Source organism: Rhyacophila brunnea, unplaced genomic scaffold (assembly GCF_057557595.1).
Source record: "Rhyacophila brunnea isolate RB1 unplaced genomic scaffold, BYU_Rbru_1.0 scaffold_14, whole genome shotgun sequence".
Classification (NCBI taxonomy): domain Eukaryota; kingdom Metazoa; phylum Arthropoda; class Insecta; order Trichoptera; family Rhyacophilidae; genus Rhyacophila; species Rhyacophila brunnea.
The window spans coordinates 34,150,069-34,162,844 of NW_028232796.1; the positions used below are offsets into that span (position 1 = coordinate 34,150,069).

At 33.0% G+C, this 12,776-nt stretch overlaps 1 non-coding gene across 1 annotated transcript; it reads right to left on the reverse strand.

The window, feature by feature from the left end:
- Positions 1–588: 588 nt before the first annotated feature.
- TRNAS-AGA (transfer RNA serine (anticodon AGA)) lies at positions 589–670 on the reverse strand. Its single transcript has one exon. It is a non-coding gene; the product is annotated as a tRNA-Ser (tRNA).
- Positions 671–12,776: the final 12,106 nt, after the last annotated feature.

The following is a 12,776-nucleotide window of genomic DNA, read 5'->3' on the forward strand; positions in this document are numbered from 1 at the left end:
GTACTCACAATCAAAATAATATTTAGGAAATAATTATTATAATTGAGTCAGCTACTCCATATGAAACTTACATCATTGGATATGGCTGAGACTATGTGGAAAAATGGATATGGCCGAAATTATAATTGCAGTAAGCTATTTACCGAGTTTGCCATAATTGGACACCACGGGTAAATGGGTGCTAAAGAATTTTTAATTGCAGTAATGTGTTTAATATCGCCGATCAATACACCGATTGAGTTGTTTATCCCCGTATATTATATATGAACAGAGTTAGTTTATTTTTCAGTTACCTACTAACTTAGTAAAACAACTTTTTCAAATAGAAAATATTTAGAACCATGTTTATACCAGATCAAAAATTGATAATGAAACATTTAAAGTTCACCTTATAAAACACTAATTTTATCTACTAAACAATAAATCATTATGTACATTTAAAAAGAAATACAAATGCAGAGCATATTATTATGAGACTTAAAAGAATAAAGACTATTAGCAATTCGCTCAACCTATCTGGTTCATTGAAAAAAACATATTTTGATGCAGGGATGGGTTTTAAACCTAAAATTAAAATATAAAAAAAACCGCAGTCGGTAGGATTCGAACCTACGCTCCCAGAGGGAATCTGATTTCTAGTCAGACGCCTTAACCGCTCGGCCACGACTGCCTGTCCGACTAGATAAGCATTGCGATATCTTAAATAATTGTAATAATATTATAGTTGTATAATTTTCACTTTGTGAATAATTAATTCAAAATATATTTATAGTGTTTATACAACTGAACAAATATTACTAAAAGGCGTACGTCTGTAAATTGTTGGAAATTGCAATCTCTTTAAAATATTAATATGAATTCTAATGGATTCAAGCTCTGTACTATTCCATTTAAGTCGTTTTTTGCGACCCGGGTTTCGCCTTTCGGCATCTTCAGGCGTCGTGTACACTCACCAAAGGCAAATACATAAATAAATTAATTATTATATAATAATTAATTATTATAAAACAATCATTATTCGTCGGATGTTTATCACACTTGAATGGTCAAAGTCATAGCTTATAATCAGTATCTTTAGAAGTATCTTCAAATGTGTTATTCTTGCCCATTTTTTGAATAATAAAATGCCTAATTCTTGTCAAATTTGGGATCACAGAGATTATCAATATACCGTTAACACAAAACCTAAAACAAAAGTAGGTACTCTTCTAATACATGGCAACCTACTAAAAGCAAGATAGTCAAAATCACATTTATAGCACTTAGAGTAATGAACATCCACATGCTATTCTTAAAACACATTTAAATCTACAAAAATAAACAATTTAGTGTGGTTTATAGTCTGGAGGTGTAAATTGGACTATATTTTTCGAAAACGAACATGGTATTGCAGTTACTGGCAATGAAAAACGATATAGAAATTTGATGAGGTACTGATTTTTCCTGGCATGAATCAGTTAATTTTGATCTAGCTAAATAATTATATGTGGTTCCAACAAGATAGTGCAACATGCCATACAGCTCGTAATACAATCAACTTATTCAGAGAAAAGTTTAGTATTATATCGCACTCGGAGAATAATAGTGGCACAACACGAAATCTTGTTTTTGCAGTATAGCAGTTTGAATATTTTATTTTGGTGTGTTAAATAAGTTTTTTTTAATTTACTTTATATTAGTGTGAAGTTGGCACACTTAAGTCATCTCATTTTGAATGATAACCGCAATAACAGTGACACAATGATCGTTGTGCCACTATTTCTGCTTGAATTCAAGTAAAATGTTATAATATGATAATGACAAAAATGATTTTAAGGCCACCATTATATTTTTAAGAATTATGCCGCTATTTGTGCGGATAGAAATTATATCTTGGAACATTTCTGCATACTTCTAAAAAATGACAAGTTTGGACTTGTGCCTCAATTTTTCCCCGCGATATCATTTATATCTCTTATTTTATAATACTTTATTATAAACTAATGGTAATATTTAAATAAATATACATCCCTTCTGCTTTTGTAAAAAATCGTCACATTGAAATAAAATAATGCTAGCGTGGTGTTAAAACACATATATTTTTCGTGAAATATAATAATATTATTAAATTGTATTACGTAATGCAATTATGAAGAGAGTCTGACTGCATCCAGAATATTAAACACTGACTTGTGTCTAGACAAGGGAGTATTCGTGCAATTAAATTGTATTGAAAAGTTGATTATAATAATATTATGTCAGTCTAGACTTTATTATGCCGCTTAACAAAATTAAAATTGATAGTTTCAAACTTAATACAGTGTCAAAAAACATAATATATTTTATGTACCTATTATTTTTATTACTATTACAAACGCTCAGGCGTGACACAGCGAATGTAAGCCGGCTCTCACATCTAAACTCGCCTCGTCTGTTGCACAGCCATAAGTCAAACATTCCAGGAACGTCGTTCCAATGTTGCATATGAAGACCGTGCACACCAACCTAGCGACAGTCGCGCGTAACCTCTCGAAACGTATCGTGTCTATTTATTAATAAAATACTAATTAAACTTAAGTTTATAAACGAAATACATACATAGTATTATGAATAATTTTTATATATTACAATATAATGTAATATAATCACTGCATGTTGGCCATTCGGCGTAAAAACCTCAATTTATCTGCTCGATTTTGGTAATCTTGCACAGCTCCACAGACTTATTAAACTCATTATTTCGTTCCAATCAAATCAAATTTATTTATTTTACATATAATGAAAATAACAAATTATAAATTCAAAGCGTTCATGACATGACATAAAATAAGTGTTAATAATTTTTAAAAATAAAATACAGAAAATAAGTAACAAAATAAAAGTAGATGAAAGCACACAGAGTGAACTTTGATAGACCCTATCTTAAAAACTTATAAAACAACGTCCACCTAAATTCACCCTCACGTAAGTGGAATATATCAATATCCGAAGCGATGTCATTAAACATGGTTACTGCCCTCCCAATTGGCATTACTAATGGCAGGTTAGTTCTGCACCGTGGGAGAACAAATAACGGATGCCCTCGATTCCTAAGGTAATTTATCATAGAAACACAAGCCAATACCACCAATAATGGAAGAGTTCACATTTACGCCGCGTATAAGTCTGAAAAAATATGTAGCTAAATAAAGATCCCTTCTAAATTTTAAGCTACAGTATGTAAGCATCCCTAAGAGAAAATCAGTCGGATAGAGCCACGGATAATATCCATACAGCTGAAAGTAAAGGAGTCTCAAAAATTTCTTTTGGACCCTCTCCACCATAAGGCCGTATTTTAACTGATGCGGGACCCAAACGATAGACCCACTCTCAAGTCTGCTTCTAACTAAGGAGTTATAGAGAATTTTTAGTACCGTAACATCCGAAAAGACCCGAGAAGTACGCAAGACAAAGCCCAACATCTTTAGCGCCTTTTTACAAATGGTATCTATATGACCACTAAACCTCAGTTTACCGTCAAACGTAATTCCAAGATCTATTACAGATGATATTCGCGAGAGAACTCTGCCATGCATCGAATACTGTAAAAACAATACTCGTGAGGCTTTAGTAAACGACAAAATATTGCATTTTTCAATATTGAAGTCCAGTTTGTTACGCCTGCCCCAAGCTAATATATTATCTATATAAAGTTGGAGTTGACAACAATCGTCCAAGGTGATAACTTCCATGAAGAGTTTCAGGTCATCAGCAAACAACAAAAACATAGCATTTTAATTACCAATGCTATGTCATTTATAAAAATAGTGAACAGCAATGGCCCCAAGTTTGAGCCCTGAGGCACACCAGAAAATGTTTGAAATGTCTGTGACTGATAAAGGCCGTACGATACGTATTGTTGACGATTCTTATCAATACAGTGTCAAACATCATAATATATTCTACGTACCTATATATTATTATTACAAACGCTCAGGCGCGACACAGCGAATGTAAGCCGGTTTTCACATCTAAACTCGCCTCGTCTGTTGCACAGCCATAAGTTAAACCTTCTAGGAACGTCGTTTCAATGTTGCATATGAAGACCGTGCACACAAACCAACTAAGCGGGAGTCGCGCGTAACCTCTCGAAACGTATATATATTTGGATGCGGCGACCGGCGATCCGGTATAGGAATGACCAATTTGTAGGTGTGCGTATGCTGAGGCATAAACTTCATAGATGGCGGTGTGGATAAGTGTTAAGTTCACGAAGGTTTAAGAGATATTGGTATACGCCCACGTTAAATAGACTCATCGTACTTTCAGTGCTATTATTGGTATTTTAATATATGATAATGATATTCTAGAAAATTTTAATTTTTATGCACCCGTCAATTACATGCGTGGTCGCAGCGATGACCTATTTTGTGTGAAGGCTGTTTCCTGATGTCAGGCTCACCAGGCACCAATAGCGAGGGCTGTCCGGCTGGTCAGTGTACTCCCTAGAGATGTAGATGTTTTTGGCGATCCATTATATATTCTGTTTTTTAAATTCTATTTTATTGTTTAATTTGTATTTTTTTCTGAATTATTTAAAAACTATTTTTTGCTTTGTTTTTTTTTCTCTACCTTGTTTTTCTCTAACTGATTACTTGTACTTTTTATTCTAAATGTCATGTTGTGAAAGTCCTGAATTAATACTTTGGACGCGGAAGACGCATACGGTGCGTAATGACCAGGCGGCCGATCGATGTAATTAACGTGCATTTTAAAGGGGGAAATTAAAATCTCATTATCTATTCAGCAGCGAAAGCGTTAATAATTTGTTATGTACTCAACGTGTCTTTTTTTTAAATAAATAAATATATATGTAAAATGTTTGGCTATCATTATCTCTGAAAGTAAATTGCCGACATATTTTAAAGTAATTTATACCTGGAAAGCAACTACAAAAAATCAATTAGATGAGATTGTATTTTATAAATCAAAAAAGTAAAATAATTTCGGCATCTGATCGCTCAAAAACATCCACAATGCGTTGTGACTAGTTTTTTCGCTCACTTGTATTAATTTTCATTGTATTAATTTGTTATTTATATTATGTTACAGTGTGCAATAGGGTCCAAAGGTTGGTAAGACTTCAGTGGGGCATGCTTGATGCCAGATCAGGTGTGCTTCCAATTGAAATGCTGAGTATGTGGACTATTCATGATAGCTCTGCCAACAAATTCTACTGCTAACCTTTCCACGGGGGTCACAGGGCAATGCAGCATGCTGTTGCAGATAAAAGAGGGTGCAAGGCGAATCACCAGCGCCTAAAAACTGGTACATTCTGGCTACGGGAAGGAAAATTTCTACAGAAAACCAGGGTATGTTCACAGATCCTAAGGTGGCAGTCCCACCAGTGAAGTCGGGGGCTGTGGGATGATTACCTGCACACCCTAAAACAACAATTTTAAAATACTGTGCTATGGCAACAAACTAGTCCTCATCATACTAAACAATTGTATTTAAATGAATATAACAATATTATCTTTTTACGCAATATTACGTAAAATACTTACTTAGATAAAAATATACTATATTTTCTTTTAAATTATATACAGGTACTATGCTTTTCAATAGACTGCAAGTGCCTCTTCGTAGTACCGTAGACCCTCTACATCGCTACGTCACATTGTAGAGTTGGACAAATATTATCGTGCGCCATTCTAAAGACGAGAAACGCAGAGAATAGCTACCGTAGAAGCATTTTCTGTCAATGGTGTACCTATCTACCTACGCAATACGATGTTTACGTAGTAGAAAAAATAATATTATGACGAAAATGTATAAGTTTGCAGTAAAGAATTTAAAGAATAATTAGACGAAGTATTATAAACATTTTCGTTTAGGTACTTCAATTTAAAATTGCTGACGAATTTAAATCGCCATCTTTGAATGTTTTTTTACGTATAAGCATAATACAAACAATGCGATTTTTAATGATGTTTCATTTTAATATTCCAAGTAATTAATACACTTTTATTCAAATGTGAATAATTTCGTGCCAGTATAATAAGTCTACTATAATATGCCATATATTCATATTTCAGAGTTTAAATTGGCAATGTATTTAGATTGAATGATTTATGAAATTTATTAATTGAGTGTATGTGTGATGCAATGCTTTATGCGGGAAATAATAATGTGAAGTTTGCTAAAAATTACAAGTTATAGTATTAGTATTTTTTCTAAGATAAGAGAACGCACCAAGCAGCCTCTCATCACGCTGAAAGTGAAGAGGCGACGTTGGACCTGGCTCGGCCACGTGCTGCGGATGCCAGAAGAGAATTTCAACCTGGCTTGCCTGTTCTTCAAGCGGACCGGATTCCGGCGTCCTGGAAGGCCGCTAAATACAATCTACAGAGTGTATACGGCGAAGCTACGGGATGCTGGTTTGACCTGGAACGAAGCAAGAAGACTGGCGAGTGACAGGGATTCTTGGAGGCGCCGCGTGGTGTCCATATGCTCCAGTTAAGGGGCGGATATGGCAAAAGAAGAAAGAAGAAAGAAGAAGAATTTTTTCTGTAGTGTGGTGTCACTATATGACATCTTCAGGACATGGAAGTCCTGAAGGTCATTAGAATTAGTTAAAGTTTTATTAATTGCAATGGCAATATCGTATTCTGACAGTTGGTATCATGAACATATATTTTGATTGTTCACCCTGATGAATTGATTCAGATTAGCCAAAGGGCTGTCGTTGTTTTGAAAAGTGTCGTTCAAGGGGAACTGATTTTTACTCTTCTGCAACATCTTCTTGGCTGCGCTTCTAGGCGCTGACGTCTACTAAATAGGAGGAGCTTGTTAGTTTATAATAGAAGTGCGGTTAAAAATGGGCGGAGCATGTTAGTTCACACTTTTAACACATAGCCAAGAAGATGTTGCTGATGAGTAGTAGTGTTCTAATTTCAAGTCTTTGTTACGTTAATACTTTGGACGCTGAAGACGCCTAATGACCGCGGCCGATCGGTGTAATTAACGTGCATTTTAAAGGTGGTAATTAAAAAGTCATTATCTAGTCAGCAGTGAATGAGTTAATATATATTTTAAATGACAACTCTCTCTTCGCGAGAAATTTCACAATTTCTCGCGAAACCTGTACATTGAATATTGACGTAATATAAACACGTATTGTGTGATTAATATGTTTAATGAAATGTTACTTACGTTATAACGTCGATTTCTGTTATCGAAATTTTTGCCATTTTATGAATTACGATTTTTGTTAAAATTTAAAATATTTTTGTAGTGAAACTATTACTTATTGTATCTTTTATTGAAAATTGAAGGGAAACAGAAATTTAAATTTAAGAGTTTGATAACAAGAATTCGTCGCGCTGGTATGGAATGGGTAAAGTATTTTCAGAGAGAAAAAGTATGTATTGAAATAAATTATGTTTTTAAAATGAAAAAAGTTTACGGTATGGAAATAAAATAGGTTTGCAATAGATATTAGATGAAGAAGTACTCTTACGGTAAAGCAAAGATTAATTAATTGACTTTTAATATCAGGGGGTGAAATCTTGCTGTCACGTGGATTTGACTGACAGTAAAACAATTACATACATATGCGAGTAAATAGCAGTACCAATATAAAAATTATTAATTAATATGAAAATATTGTAATTGGGGCGCCAAATTAATCTAAATAATATGTGCATAATTAAATAATACAGATGTTAAAGAAAACACTCTTTTTGAGGTAGTTAGCAAACATTTTGTTAGCTGAATGCAGAACTATTCTGACTCACTTCACCCGGTGTTTTTTGAATCATAATATTTAAGTTATTTATCATTTATATAAACACACTTATGCATCATTAATTTAATCAATTGTCATAATAAAATATGATATATACGTTAAGCTATACAAGTAATAAATAATTAAAGTATGTTGTCTCAAAGAACTCTATAGTATTTAAAATGTTCATGTTAAAATAGTTCTGCATTCAGCTGATAATTTATTACACGATAAAAACATATAAGTTTATAAAACTAATCAAAATTAATAAATAAAAAAAATCGTATTTTAAATAATTGACACTTGTGATCTTTGTTCGTAGCTACAGTGAATCAATACAATCATTAAATATACGTAATTATTTAACTGAACCTCCTTCATCCTATTATATAAACTGATTAATATATTGAAAATTTCAAAAAGGCTACATATTATTAAACTAAATTTAACTGTGAAGCCGTCCAACAACAACCATCAAGGTAAAACTGATTAGTAAAGAGATCCATCCATGAGTGAAGTCAAAATTAAGGGTGAAGGAAATGAAAGCCTTCTTCTGCAACCAGCGTTGCATTTTGTGCGAAAGAAAAAAAATCAGTGTCTTGTCTTTATCATTGAGATCATTTTGACAGTATGGATCGCATTGGACCAATGATCTACCAAAATTATTTGTAATAGTTCTGGTTGGGTCAACTATGGTCCTTTTCCCACCTACCTAAAATCCCCTGATATTGTCACAAGACACGGGTCTTCAGTCGACTGTCATTGTAGTTACAGGCAGTTACTTTAAAACAGCCGACGCGCCTAGGCTTGCTCTCTATCTGATACGATACGAACGAGGCCGCGTTAACCACAGAGTGACTCATCGAAAAAATGCATCTGCTCAACCTTCGTTGCGCCAAATCTGATACGGTTTGAGTGAACTTCGCGTCTATCATCCATCCTAAACAATATTTATTTATTATTTTTATTATTTATTTCATCAGAATCTTAAATTTACAGTTCACTGCAAAAAGCGTAACCATGTTAAAAATGAGGTTGATTTTAATAATTGATTTTAAAATATTCGCAAATAGTTGTATAGGTACCGGTTATAACGATGGTAATTTTCCCCTTAGAAACAGGGGGGTGACTGGGTATCAACATGGTTGAAAAGAATGTACTTAACTACATAGGTGAACTTATAATTGGTTCTGTAAGAAAACAATATTTTAAGTCCGAAACGAAACTTTGAATCTCGAACTTTGAAATGATCCCTATATATACCTGAAAGTTTTCCAATGCACTTGTTTATGACGTCAAAATTAAAGGTAGTGATATTGATTCTTTGACCATTTAGTCTGGAAATATACTGTCAGTTACAGACACATTCATTTTTACACAGGTAATTGGGGTTGACAGTATATTATAATTTAATAATTATAAAAAAAATACTCAAAACCCACTGTAATATTTTTAAAACAATCATTCTAAAGCGCCACCTACAGCAAAAGCTCTGACTAAAGTCCTCAAGAGTGTTGAGAGTCATTGGTTATTCAAACAGTGATTTCCCAGTCGTTCTATTTGCCAGCTCTAGGAAAAACTTCAGCGAGGTTTCCCATGCGATAGAAAATTTTCCGATGAGTGCATTAACTGACAGAATTTTCACTATAACCTGATCGAATTTCGTTAAAGTAGAATTTTATGCGCTTATCAGGTAGTATGCTGAGAAAATTTTCTTCCCCATAAAGAGAGTTTGTAATAAACGTTTAAAACTCAAGTCGTTTTACTTAATACGTGCAATTTTTGAGACGAAAACTCTTTAATGATTATTTAAAGTTTTATATTAAAGACAATTTTAATTACAAGGTAACATTAAAAATTTTACAGTGTGGATTAAAATGAGTTTTTATATAATATTATTTTTGTTATATGCATCAGCGTGGTTGCTAGAAACATATACGTACTAGAATATTATAACTGTTATTAATACCAATGCAATTATCAAACCAGAATCATAAATATATTTTATTTAAAAAAATATGATACTATCTACTGGACAATTATCAAAGCAGCGATCCTTCACTTACATGGTAAGAAGATCTTGACCTGAATTAATAATAATAATTATTAATAACTGCATTCCTTGTCAATGCGTATTTGGCATCGATCAGTGCGCATAGTGCATGAAAATGCCGAAAGACGAAACCCGGGTCAAAAAAAAAATACTCAAATGGAATAGTACAAAACGTAAATCAATTATACGTAAATCAATCAATCAAAAATACATTTTATCATTAAACGAAAAATAAAAATATATAACAAAATAAAATCAGTATAATCATAAAGCATATTATGAAAAGCAATTTGAGTAGAAACATAACAATAAAACATTTAAATCATTTACAAGAACTTGTTGTCCACGTGATAAAACTTTTAACTAACAATCCTCTCCAGTGCAGCTAATCGCACTTCCGTTTTCAAATGATGAACGCCCCAAAATTTATCATTTCATTTTACGCTCCCGTGGTGTACGGATCTGTAAATTTACGTAATTTGAAGTTTTTTTATAATTAAATCAACGATTAAACGATAATTAGTGTTGTTTGAATTATTATTAGTAAACTTTTGTTTTATTGCAAAGAAGATAATGATTAGCATCTAAAAGGAGAGCCGATACATTATTGTTAAAATACGTTTCTAGCACGCGTTGACGCCATTATAGGTATGCTACTAGAAATCTTCTGCATAAGACTACAGCGACTTCCTGTTATCGCCAAATACCTTTGAGTGCCTGAACGGTAGTATTGAAGATGTCACAAGAAAATGAAACCTTGGTATTAAACATCACTGTTCACGCTTTGTTATATTTAATTTCAACTGTGTCTTGATTTTAACGTGGAAAAGTGTTATTTATAACTCACACGTACAAATTCCGCAAGAAAAGGAACCGGTGAGCTAACGATATGTATTCGAATCCTGATTTTCTAATCGAGGATTTTTCTAATACGATCGTTTTTAAGGTTTTTCTAAAAAATCTTCTGTTCTGTGTTATTTACACTTTAAACTTTAGAAGTATCTAGGTTAAAGATTTCGACGCTCGCCACCGTCGGCGTCGGCGTCGTTAACGGCGGAGATAGCGTGGACGCGCATAAATGAATATTCAATGATTACTTACGAATGAATATGTGCCTACTTACTTAACAGAAACAAGACTGTTTAAGAGCAAAGAAAACACTATAATGGAGTTAAAAGAGTATTAAACTCGTCCTAATTGTGGTTGTATTCATGTTATGTAACTATGTAAACTCATCTGTAATCACTTTAGTAATTTATTAATAGTCTGCGACTTACAGTAACTGGTAAGTGGCAGATGCTTTTGACTATCTTGAAAGTTATTGAAATTTATGTACACGTAACTTGACAGCTAAGTTTATTAAATGTATTTATCACTAACTTGTGTTACCTATATTATTGGCTCTTTTCAAAAATAAGCTAGAGCAAACGGTTGATAGCTTTAATATATGGATTACACCAAAAAGAAATTATTCTATTAAAGGTTTATTTATTTTATGTACTATCACTTCCCTCCATTTTGGTAAGTGAAAAACCAACTGCCACTTTTATTTTTAGTATCTGGTTTATCGTCTGCGTTTTAGGATTTGGAGGTAGATAATTAAGACACCGAAATAATTGTGATCAGAAACGGCGAGTTTATTTAACGTTAATATTATAATCGTGACATTTTTTTATAATTTAATTTTGCGGAGGACGAAATCGGCGTGTTGGCGATTTAGCTGTTTGTAGCGATCTGCGCGCCATCTTGTGTCAACGAAAGCCGTCGTCGAAAAAAAGCGACGTTGCAAATCTCCAACGCTTATAATCTACTCTACGGCATTGCCGGTTCGGCTCTGTTATTATTATTTAATTATTTTCGCAATCAGCCGTTATTATTTGTTGGCTTCGATACGGATTCGGGCCTCTTCAGATACACAAAGACATCCCCAAATGGGGACCATACGGGGGTGTCACAGTACATATTAGAAGTAAAAAATGTAATAAAAACTAGCAAACTAAATTAAATAACTGGCATATTAATAAATACTTATCATAAACACTGTAAATCAGTGGCAAAGACTCCATACTAGGTGATTATTTAAAGCCTACCTTCTTAATAAAAATATTTTTTAATTGCATATTGACATATTTATATACTCAATCACTTCATTATTTTATGTTACATAAAAATAATTTATTTTTCCAACGAGAGATGTCGTATATATAGGAATGTATTATAGTATTACACAGTTTACAAAACAACTGCAAAGATATTAAAAAATATACCACAGCGCGCCGTAAATAAATAATAAACGCCGCGACGTCTCGACGTAAATAAATCTACGATTATGTGTGAAGTAATTCTGAATTTTTTTCGTATGGACTTTACGTCTCGTAACCGCAGCAAGTTTGCTGATTTGTACGAAATAAAGTCAGCTCCTATCGCAGAGCCTAAAACATTCGCGCATAATAATGTTGTCACGACTGCGTTTTGTCCAAAATCATTTTTAATTAGATAATTAAAAAATTATTTCAACGGCGTTTAATCGAATATTAATAAATCAGTACGTATAGATTGTTTTTATAAATAAAAATAAATTTTATCTAATGATTTTTGATGGGTATACGTCATATTTTGAAAAATACGTAATTTAAACACATCACTCATTTTTATGTCGTCAATGAGTTTTTGAAGTTTCATTGAATTAGTGTGTCGTTGTCAATTACTAGTGTGTACCTATTCATTAGTAGTAAATATCGTACTATTCTCGTAAGTATACCTGACAAGTGTGCTCTTTTTATCAGATCTCCACAGCCTACCTCTTTCCAAAAGTCACCCTTCGCCACTGCTGTAAATAGCAATCCGGAAGTGTTTCCCAAAGTACCCTTGGAACCAATTGACGATAAACATAAGAAAATTTGAAGTCTCTTGGATAAAAACGGCAGTTCCATTTTTGAAAAGCCGAAAAAAATCTCTTTTCTAGATATTCTAAAA